Here is an 11,151-nt window from a genome sequence, read left to right as displayed (position 1 = left end):
CTTTTACATTCATAGCAAGCGATGCCGGAACCCTTCTCAATCAGAAAGCAATCTGTCTTCCACAGTCACTACAAAACAAGCAAATGAAGACCGTGTCAAGCGCCAAAAAAAAAAAAAAAAAAAAAAAAAAAAAAAAAAAAAAAACAACTTCATCCAAAAAGCTTCACCCGAAAAGCTTCACCTCCAAAGCTTCACCCACAAAGCTTCACCTAAAAAGCTTCACCCAAAAAGCTTCACCATCAAAGCTTCACCTAAAAAGCTTCACCCAAAAAGCTTCACCTAAAAAGCTTCACCCAAAAAGCTTCACCATCAAAGCTTCACCTAAAAAAGCTTCACCCAAAAAGCTTCACCCGAAAAGCTTCACCTAAAAAGCTTCACCCAAAAAGCTTCACCCGAAAAGCTTCACCTAAAAAGCTTCACCCACAAAGCTTCACCTAAAAAGCTTCACCCAACAAGCTTCACCCGAAAAGCTTCACCTCCAAAGCTTCACCCACAAAGCTTCAACACCAAAGCTTCACCTACAAAGCTTCAACACAAAACCTTGCTCCAAATAAACAAATTTTGTTCACAAAACCCAAGATGCCCTTGAACTTGTACAAAAACACTTGGGGAAACATAAACATTTTTTGTTTTACACCCACAAGGGCCCAAAATTTTCCTTCTTATTTATTCACTTCTATATGTTCCCAAACATATTATAATAGATCCAACAACAAGCCAAAGTCCCAAATTTCATAATGGACAAAAGTACAAGCAATTCATCAATAATGAAGGTGCTACAAAAATTGGAATCTGCCCCAAAATAGAAATCCAACCCAAGAGACTTTTTCTCTCTCTCCTTCTTCCGCCTCCTTTCATCTATCAAATTTCTGCAACCTCTGCTCTTCTCCAATGGAGCTGAATTTTGGACACCCTATAGTTCTTGAGCATATGAACAACTTTCAAGAAGGAACCATTTCTGTTTGAGCGACGGAAATTAAAGTGTTGAAGCTCCAAACATGATAGTCGGCTTCTTGCAGATTTCGAAGCTGTTGTGATGTTTCGAAGATCTGGAAATATTTAACCGTTAGTTCATCCTGAATTTTTGATATGTTATGAAAGAGTCGATGAGGAACAACTTCAATGAAGAAAGCATACCGATCTGAACAAGAGAAAATGGAGTTTCGAAGCTCACAACAAATCTGATGGGTTGACAGACAAATAATAACCAGTCATTCATCATACCTGAATTTCTTGAGTTATACAGCTCCGAGGGATCTCAAATTTGGATATGTTGTAGTTCACAAGCTGAGGAACAACTTCAATGAAGAAAGCATACCGATCTGAACAAGAGAAAATGGAGTTTCGAAGCTCACAACAAATCTGACGGGTTGACAGAAAAATAATAACCAGTCATTCATCATACCTGAGTTTCTTGAGTTATACAGCTCCGAGGGATCTCAAATTTGGATATGTTTTAGTTCACAAGCTGAGGAACAACTTCAATGAAGAAAGCATACCGATCTGAACAAGAGAAAATGGAGTTTCGAAGCTCACAACAAATCTGACGGGTTGACAGAAAAATAATAACCAGTCATTCATCATACCTGAGTTTCTTGAGTTATACAGCTCCGAGGGATCTCAAATTTGGATATGTTGTAGTTAAGGAATTAACGAACAACTTTCATGAAGACAACTTTGTGATTCGACCTACAGATGATGGTGTTATGTTGAAAAACAATTCCGGTTGTTAGGGGAAATGAAAAACAATTCCACCAAAGAAACATCATTATGATGTTTCATCATTATGGTGTTTTCATCATTATGATGTTTCATCATTATGGTGTTTTCATCATTATGATGCTTTCATCATTGTGATGCTTCCATCATTGTGATGCTTCCATTATGATGTTAATGCACCAACGGTTACACCTTCTGCAATTCCACTTATTCGGGCCTAGCAACCTTCATCAACAAAATCTATGAAGAAAAAGTCCGGGGCTACCACTTAGAAAACAAAAGAATGAAGTTTTGGTACTTACGACATGGACTATTAGCAAGACACCTCATTCGTCAACTCCCTCGACTAGAGACTTGGGGGACTCCCACCATATGCTACTACGCCTTGGTACTCAAAAGTTCGTGACTACTCAGTGACTTGGATTTTTCAAGTCTCCAACCGAGAAGTTTTCCTCACTCGGGAAATTAAGGGAACACTACCTCAAACTACATGCTTCACTCACAAAGCTTCAACAATACAGGTTTCAACAAAAGCAAAAATTCAAAGAACTTTATGAAGAAGGCTTTGGTGTATTTAACACAATATGTTGAAATGAAGCAAAGCTTATTTATTAATATTTTCGATAAGCCACAAATATGTACATATACATGAGTCAAAATAAACAAACAAAAGGGAGCCTTCACAAAGGTTGCTTAGGGGAAGTCTCAGCAGTCGGTAGAGCCCCAGAAAGAGAAAGCACCGGAGGGTGGTTATCCGGAGCCTCAGTACTTGACAAAACCCCAGAAGGAGGAGGCATTGGAGGTTCATCATTTGAAGCTTCATTACCAGGTACAGCCCCAGAGGACGAAGGCAATAAATGCCTTTGGAACAAACCCACAAACCGCTGATGATCAAGTAAAACCTTACCATCAGATTCCTTCATCTGGTCAAGCTTCCTCTTCATGTTTGTAGCATAGTCATGGGCGAGCCGGTGCAACTGCTTATTCTCATGCTTGAGCCCTCTAATCTCCTGTTTGAGACTCATCACTTCAGCAGCCAATGATTCAACTTGGCGGGTTCTAGCAAATAGGCGTTGGGCCATATTAGACACAGAACCTGCACACTGAACACTAAGAGCCAGAGAGTCCTTAACAGCCAACTCATCAGACCGTTTGGAAAGTAGTCTGTTATCTTTGGGAGTGAGAAGGTTCCTGGCCACCACTGCAGCGGTCATATCATTCTTCATCACAGAATCCCCAACGGTAAGAGGACCAGTAGGGGATATGAAGGATGGGCGCCATATATTGTTTGGAGAAGGCGTGGCTGTCTCTTCTCCAAGGTTCAAGTCAAAACGACGGTCGGAGGGTCCAGACATTTTCAAATGTGTTGAAGAAGGAAGAGGTCAGACAAATCAAGATCTTAGAAGTGCAAGAAATGAGCTTCTACTGGTAGAGATTCAAGTGTGCTGTGGAACTTAATGCCAGCCTCTATAAAAATCTGCACTCGACGGAGCTTCAGAAATCGAAGAGGCGTTTGCTTTCTCAAAAGCTGGGCTGCTCAGAGACCACGAGGGCCGATCTCAGAAATCGAAGAGGCGAATGCTTTCTCAAAAGCTGGGCTGCTCAGAGACCACGAGGGCCGATCTCAGAAATCGAAGAAGCACCTGCTTTTTCAGCCTCGTCAGCACCTGTCACATGCACACTCAGCTTTGCGGAAATTACGGGCAATCTGTCGAAGATTTCTGGTGAAGTAGAAAGCACGTGAATCTTACTGTTCAATCACCGCTCTCCATATGCACCATCAACTCCTCGGGTACCACATATAACTTTGTCAAAGATCTCTGACAAAGTTTAGGCACGAGAATTTCGAAGTTCCAGCTACCCTACTATTACCCATAAGGGTAAAGGAACAGCACCACTGCTTGACAACTGGAAAGTCCCTATGTGTGTCGACCTCCGTGTTTTGCGGCAAGACAGGTTGGCAAGAACGTCCAACCTTTACTCACATTCGAGAAAAGACTCCCAACATAATTACTTTCTCAAAAACCGGAGTAGCACCGCTTTCCGAATCTCGAGAGTCAGATCCTCGACGGGATTGCTTGTTCGAAAACCGAAGAGGCACAACTCTCAGAACTTCGAGAGCCAGATTTCCTTAGATAAAGCTTGTCTGTAATCTTCACACGTAATATCAGCTTTCCAGATACCACATACCACTTTTTCAAAGTGCTCTGACAAAATTAAAACACGTGAAGCTGGCAGCTCCCACTACATTGCTGTGACCAAGAAGGGTAAAGGAATAGCATTACTACTTGTTATTGGGAAATCCCTATATACATTGACCTCCCTCCTCAACGGACAGGCAAACTTGCAAAAATGCTCAACCCTTTCTCGCATTCGAAAAGGCACCCTCAACATAACCTCTCGAAATACTCAGCTTTATTTCCCCCCGATAATACCTCAGCAAATAAGCCACACCAAGAACAAGAGTATCTCATATCATCAGGGTCGAAAGCAAGAGTATCCCATATCATGCTTTCTCCCTGTCTTTGTCTTTGTCCTTGTCCACACCTGCAGGACAAGGAGAAAGAGAGCAGTCAGTCGGAACCTGAAATCAAACCTCCAATTTGGAACTGACTGCCTGGAGCCTTTGCCTGGTCGCTTACTTAGCATTGCTCTCGAGTACTCATCCTCAACTGCTGTCAAGGTCACGAATTCCACCGGCAAATACCTCATGACAGTTGATCAGATATTGGCTCTTTACACTGAAGCTGCCAAGCGTGAATGAGTCACTATGAAGGAATGTTCTGAAGGACCATTTAAATGCAAAGGTTGCACACCACTTCTGCCATGCAAAAGATTGAAGCAGAAGGTTCAACGGTGGGCTGAAACAGATCACTACAGCACGACACCTTTCCATACCACATTCATTATTCCGTCAACAGCAATAGTATCCCATATCATCAAGGTCGAACGTACTCTAGATTTGATGGACTTGTTTTGACCCTCAAATTTTTGAGTCGGCCTTATACTCTGAAGGGCACCAGAAAACCCTCCAGCACAGTTCAAGAATAAGCCTGTGGAAAGTTACTTCTTCAAAAGCAAAAGTATCTCATATCATCTCTTATCCATTTGCTTCTCCTTATCCTGGCAGTTGAATGAGAGACAAGGAGAATGAGAACAATCAACCGGAAGCCGAAGTCAAACCTCTGCTCCTGGGTTGCTTACTTGGAAGTTTGACTGCTTACCTTGTCTGTCACCTCTTTCGGCAGATCTCCTAGCTCGGCGACTTGGGGGACTCCTACTATAGGGTTTGTATCGCACTTGACCAAGCCCGAAACTACAAGTAAGCTTCAAGTGAAATTGATACATTACCTTGTGCGTCAACATCAGCTAAATACACCATTCCCGGATGGAGGAAAGGTACTTCCAGAGAAGGGCAGATGAAGATCAGACCACACTTCGGTACTTAGAAGTTTCGTGATTACTCAAGGGATTGGATCTTGCAAGTCCCCAACCGAGGAGTTTCCCTCACTCGGGAACTTAGGGGAGCACTGTTTGTACCATACTTGACCAATCCCGAAACTACCGAGCACCGGCCAACGCTATACTGTCAAGGACCCAGAAGAGTTCCCCTCCGACCAGGAGGCCAATCACTACTCGACACGTGTCAAGATTAGAAGCCAATCAGAGCGCAGCACGTGTCGACATCAAGAACCAATCACAACATGACACATGTCAATGTGACAAAGCTACAAGTTTTTCTATAAATAGGGGTCATTCCCCCACAATATTGCCTAATGCCATTTTGTGTTAAATCATTCACAAGAACTCACTAAATTGAGAGCTTGATCCTTTCTACTTGTGTAAGCCCTTCACTACTAATAAGAACTCCTCTACTCCGTGGACGTAGCCAATCTGGGTGAACCACGTACATCCTGTGTTTGCTTCTCTGTCTCTATTCATTTACGTACTTATCCTCACTAGTGACTGAAGCAACCAAGCAACCAAGCGAAGGTCACAAAACCTGACACTTTCTGTTGTACCAAAGTCTTCGCTGATTTTGTGCATCAACATACTACATCCGTTAAGCTGGCTGTTAAGTCAATAGTTAACTGGTAACGTAGCACCTATGTAAACAATTATTAGGTGCCACGTGTCATTAAGGGCTCACATGGAAATTTTAAAATTTTAAAATAAAAAATCCTAAAAAAATTTAAAAATGAACAAAGAGGCGGCCATTTCTGGGGACGAAGGTGAATGCCATATATAGTGCATCGCCTCCTATCCTCCCATCTGCAACATCTCCCCCTACGTTAACTCGCTCGCACACACGCCCCAATAAAACCTGATCACAGACTTCCTTCGAAACCCACTCGCAGCTCGCAGTTCTCTTCCTGTTTGCAACATCTCCCTCGTCGTCGCTCGCAGCTCATGTGAAATTAGGTACTAGGCGGAACATCCTGCAAATAAAAATTTAACTTTGCACAGTAGACTAGTCAAATGAGTTAGTAAACTATTTACAAGTTAGTCAATGATATGAAGTGCAGTTGTAAGAACAAATCCTAATTGACCAATATGTTCAACTAATCAGAGTTTGCCCATATTAGTTACAACAATAATTCCTAAATTTGAACATGTTTACATATTAGTTCATTATGCAAACAGCAATGACAAAGCAATTGTGAATTAAAGTATGCTGGATTGACTAGTCAAGCTCACCAGTCAACTAAATACAAAATTTTCAGTTAATTAAACGCAAACCTACAAATCAAACTTGGTTCACTACAAGTTATCATAGTCAACAACAATTCAGTTCATTGCTTATAATATGCAGTGTAGTCTCTAGCACATATCAAATAACAATTCATAGGATGCATGAAGCATGTGCAAGTAAATAAAATATGTGGACAAGTTTAAGAGACAAAGAATGCAAGAAGTCTTTGGCCGGAAAACCCACCTTTGGGTTAAAAAATTGAGGACTCACCACTAAGTTCAATCCATAAGTGTAAACAAGATTCTTACACAGTACCATACAAAGCTCAATTCCTAGACCTAGTCTACGGAGCAGTTGTACCTTTGTGCAACTTTGCCTTACACGAAACTGATTCCTTCGGTCTTCACGAAGTGGCAGCTCCTCCTGAGCTCTTCACCTTATGGCACCAAAAAAGGTGTTGTCTCCAGTCTTCACAAGATGGCAACGCCTCCTGAACTCTTCACCTTGTGGCACCGAGACCACCACCAACAAATGCAAATGATATGGAAATGATGATAGTGTGCAATCTAGATTCAATGACTAGTCAATTTTTTCAGTCAAATAGTTGAAAGAAGAAACTGACGAGAATCCAAAAATTGGGTCAGGTTAAAGATTTGAAACTTGAAGAACTTGACCACCAAATTAAAACAAAACCATGAAGACAACCTAATATGCAATAATTTGGTGTTTGATGCATGAATAAGGTTTTGTGGCTAGGGTATCGATGAAGAACACAATAAGTAGCTTAAAACTAAAATCAACTCTTTTCTAAAAATATAAAACTCCTAGCTAAAACATATGAGTATATAAAACGAATTTAAGCAAGCAATTTCAAAGATAGATTTAGAAATATTTGATGAAGAACATTACCCATAAAATATGCTTAACACTCCTAGGAGATTTGAGATGAAGATGAAAAATAAAGCTTTCAAAAATTTTCCAATCTTAAACCCCCAAAAACCAAATGGACCCTAGATTGATCTTTATAAAGATGGTTGATTTTCAGATAAGAAATGGGACAAGAAAAGCCATGTGTCATGTGCAAAAGCAATATGGAAAGGTCTATGGTTGAAAAAAGGATTTTTGGGAAAAAGATGTCAGATGGCCCATGTGGGTTATCTTAAAAGTGTGTGCCCAACTCACCTGAAAAAGCAGTGAGAAGTTTTGACGTGATAGAACCACTAGACAGAATGTACTGGAACTAATAGCATGAAATGCATATGAATAAACAAACCTTTGATGAGAGAAGTTAAGCTATTAAGATGATATTTTTAACAGCCAGATCCCAAAGTAACATTTTAACCATAAATCCAACTCGAGCATAATGGTACAATTTACAACATTTGACAATGGAAGCCAAACAATAATATAGACTTCACATCTTGTCTCCTCTTCCTCTTCCGATTTTGTCAAGACCTGTTGCACTGGCCTAAGAGTTGGCATGTTTGCCAACAAATTCCCCGGCAAATTCGCTACCACTTATTTCACCCCCTCCGACTCCCAGAACTCCCGCTTCACCAACAACTCTAACGTCCTCACCGATTCTGTCGTCGAGATCCTCGACACTTGGCTTAACATCCCTTTCAAATCCCCCTGCCTTGCCTCCGATTCCAAACTCTGATTGCCCGAAATCAAGTCCTTCTGCGACAACTCGATCCAAGAAATGCCCAAAAATAGGAATAAAATTTATGGGGTACAAAATTTTGAGGATTAGGGTTGGGTACAGGTTGATCTAGGGAGAGAGAAGGGAAATGAGGTGAAGATGGTGGAGGAGAGGGAGGAGATGGGTTGGGGAGGTGAAGAGGGAGGGGGGATGGATAAAAAATCGGCATCAAGAAGAGGAAGAGAAAAGTTTTTTTTAAAATTTTTAATTTTTAAATTTTTAATTTTTAAATATCCACGTGGGCCATATTGACACGTGATGCCCAATCATTATCGAGCGTTGTGTCATCAGTTAATAGAGTTTTTGACAGAAAACTTAACCGATGTATGAAAGTGTCTCAGAATTATGACTTTAGGTACCATACTAGGACAAAAAAAATCTTCATGTATGAAATGTTGAAAATCACAAAACTTTAGAGTAGTAAACTGACATTAACCCTAAAATATGATAACAAACCATCCATCCATCCGAATGAGGATCCTGGGAATCCTCCAATCATGTTCGTTCATCGTACATCATGCGGTCAATTTTCATCAAGTATTGTTTATATTCAATTTTAAATAAAAAAGTTTACAATGATTTTTTACTGCACAATATACGATAAACAGACGTAATTAAAAAATCTTCGGAATCCTCACAAAGAGAATATGGAGCGGATGCTCATTCCATCCATCCATCTAAAGTCTAAAGTGAAGTGGAGTAGCTAAAGATAGATACGATGATGTGACCTCAAGTAGTTCACATGCCCCCACACTGTGTACCAAATTGTGAGATCAACTTATAATACATAGGATTACGATTTTCTCTTTTTTTTTTTTTCTTTTCTCCTTCATTTTTCATCTTCTTCTATTTGAATGGTCGCAATTAAGTAATGTCAACATCTTATATTAATTTTTTATAAAAGAAAAAAGACAAAATAAATAATATAAAAAGAAAAGATGGAAGGGAATGGAAAAAATGGGAGAGAGAATCTTGGTCCAAATATATATAGTTGTCAATCTTAACGATGAGGACAGGAATATATCCAAGTCACCCAACAACAAATGTTGGCCCTCCATCCCCAAACCCTACCCTACACTTTCCCCAGCCCTACCCTATACATTTGTACACACTTTCCCTTGTCTCATACTCTCTTTCTCATCTCTCGTCCCAGCGATTCACATGGAACGAGTTCGTTGCGAGTTTTACTTTATATGATATTACATTATTTGTTTGAAATATTCGTGTACAAGCAACCCGTTGTACGTAAATTGTTCTATTTTACGAGATATCAGCTCAGCAGCATACGAAACAGAAGAGGGTGAATTGGACTGGGAGATGGGGAATCTATTCAGAGGTATGACTGTCCATTAGCACGCTCTTTCTTTGATTCTCCATTTCCAGCCTTTTTTTCTTCATTTTTCAATGGCACGTTCTTTTTAATTATTCACTTTTTTATCCCGCACAACTTTAACTTTGGGATATTTGTCAATCTTAAGAATTTAAAGAAAAATTTTGGAACATTTTTTCGCTAAAAAGTAAAAAGGTGAATGATAAGAATAGAGAAAGTAACGTTTAGCAGTAAACCATCACTTGGCAAATGCACTTTCCATTCCATGGGTTTCATCAAATTAACCTATCCCATCCTAAGAAAAATTTCTCCATTGACGTTGTCTGAGTTAAATGGGCAAGAGTGAAGGACTTGTCCAACCGTAAAGATTTGGTCAATTCAAACTTTGCTACAAAACCCTACGATATTATGGATACATGTCGTTAACGTGGTTATTAGATCGTTAAAATAAAACAAAATCTCGTATTCTCTTCTTTTTTATCATTGGAAAATGGAAGATTTAAATCACTTCAACATTAAAAAGAAAAATATCACCTGAGTCTACTAAACGAACTTATTTGGTTGGTCATGATTTGAGAAAGTTCCTGTCGAACCTAATCAATTTGTGCCCACCCCTAGTTGCACATATGAATAGCATTAGTCTGCACTCTACAAAGATAGGTGCAAAATATCGACACCAGAATAATCTATCATTTTCTACGTCAATCTTGTATATTCTTAAAAATATGCAATTTTGAACATCTTTCTAATTATCTATTGAACATAAATAAGACTTATTTTTTATCCATGCCTCCTGAACTCCACTTCAATCTTACTTTGACCTCTAAAATTAAATTAAGCCACTTTCCCCCTAAAACTTAGTTTTTGCATCACTTTACCACATTCCCCTATTCCGTCACAATGTCTGTTATATCCACTAACATGACATGATTGAGTCCCATCTATTTATATTTACAATTGACCACAGCAAGTAGCCTAACGTTAAGGGCACAGACTGCATATTTCCAAAAAGATAGGTTCTGAGTTCGATGCTCCGAGATGGTGAGTCTGCTTGACTTTGGTCAGGGGGTAGGGTGGAATTCCCCAGAGCCTCTCCAGGCTTTAAAATGGTAGATAACCGTAGTTTGCCATCAGTTGTCTTCCTTTTATGAAAAAAAAGGGAAATAATTTATATTTACAATTACACTGCCATGTAACCGAAATTACTGTTCGGTTCAGTTCGGTTCGGTTTTCTATCGGTTTGTGTTCAGTTCAGTTTGTATTTGGTTCGGTTTTTCTCAGTTCTGTTTCGGCCCGGTTCGGTTTTTCTCCTTTTTTTTTTTTTGGAATTTTGATTTTTCTTTCAATTGAGCCTTGTTGCAGAGAGCAATGCAACAATGGTCCAAACAACCACAGAGAGCAAACATTCAAACCGAAACTCTAAAATTGTATAAGTAGAATAGGAAATTAGACGTAAGAGTATGGGTTCGCCGCTCGGCATAAACACCTTGTTCCTCACCTGCTATTTGCACCAATTTTCAGTTCAATTTTAACCCTAAATTTCAATCTAATTAACAAAATTACATAGGATTCTACGGTAACCTGGAATGACTCGGGCAACCACAGAGAGCAAACATTCAAACCAAACCTCTAAAACTGTATAAGTAGAATAGCAAATTAAAAGTGAGAGTATGGGTTCACCTCTGGGCATAAACACCTTGTTCCTCA

General features: G+C 39.7%; 1 long non-coding RNA gene across 1 annotated transcript; it reads right to left on the bottom strand.

Annotated features, from left to right (window-relative positions):
* Window positions 1-701: 701 nt before the first annotated feature.
* LOC126624405 (uncharacterized) lies at window positions 702-2,200 on the bottom strand. The gene is made up of 4 exons (XR_007624100.1): window positions 1,587-2,200; window positions 1,406-1,503; window positions 1,225-1,322; window positions 702-1,049 (listed from the first exon to the last, which is right to left on the bottom strand). It is a non-coding gene; the product is annotated as an uncharacterized LOC126624405 (long non-coding RNA).
* Window positions 2,201-11,151: the final 8,951 nt, after the last annotated feature.

Source organism: Malus sylvestris, chromosome 5, assembly GCF_916048215.2.
Source record: "Malus sylvestris chromosome 5, drMalSylv7.2, whole genome shotgun sequence".
Taxonomy (NCBI): domain Eukaryota; kingdom Viridiplantae; phylum Streptophyta; class Magnoliopsida; order Rosales; family Rosaceae; genus Malus; species Malus sylvestris.
The sequence above is the reverse complement of the archived record's forward strand: the minus strand, read 5'-3'. Positions and strand labels throughout refer to the sequence as shown.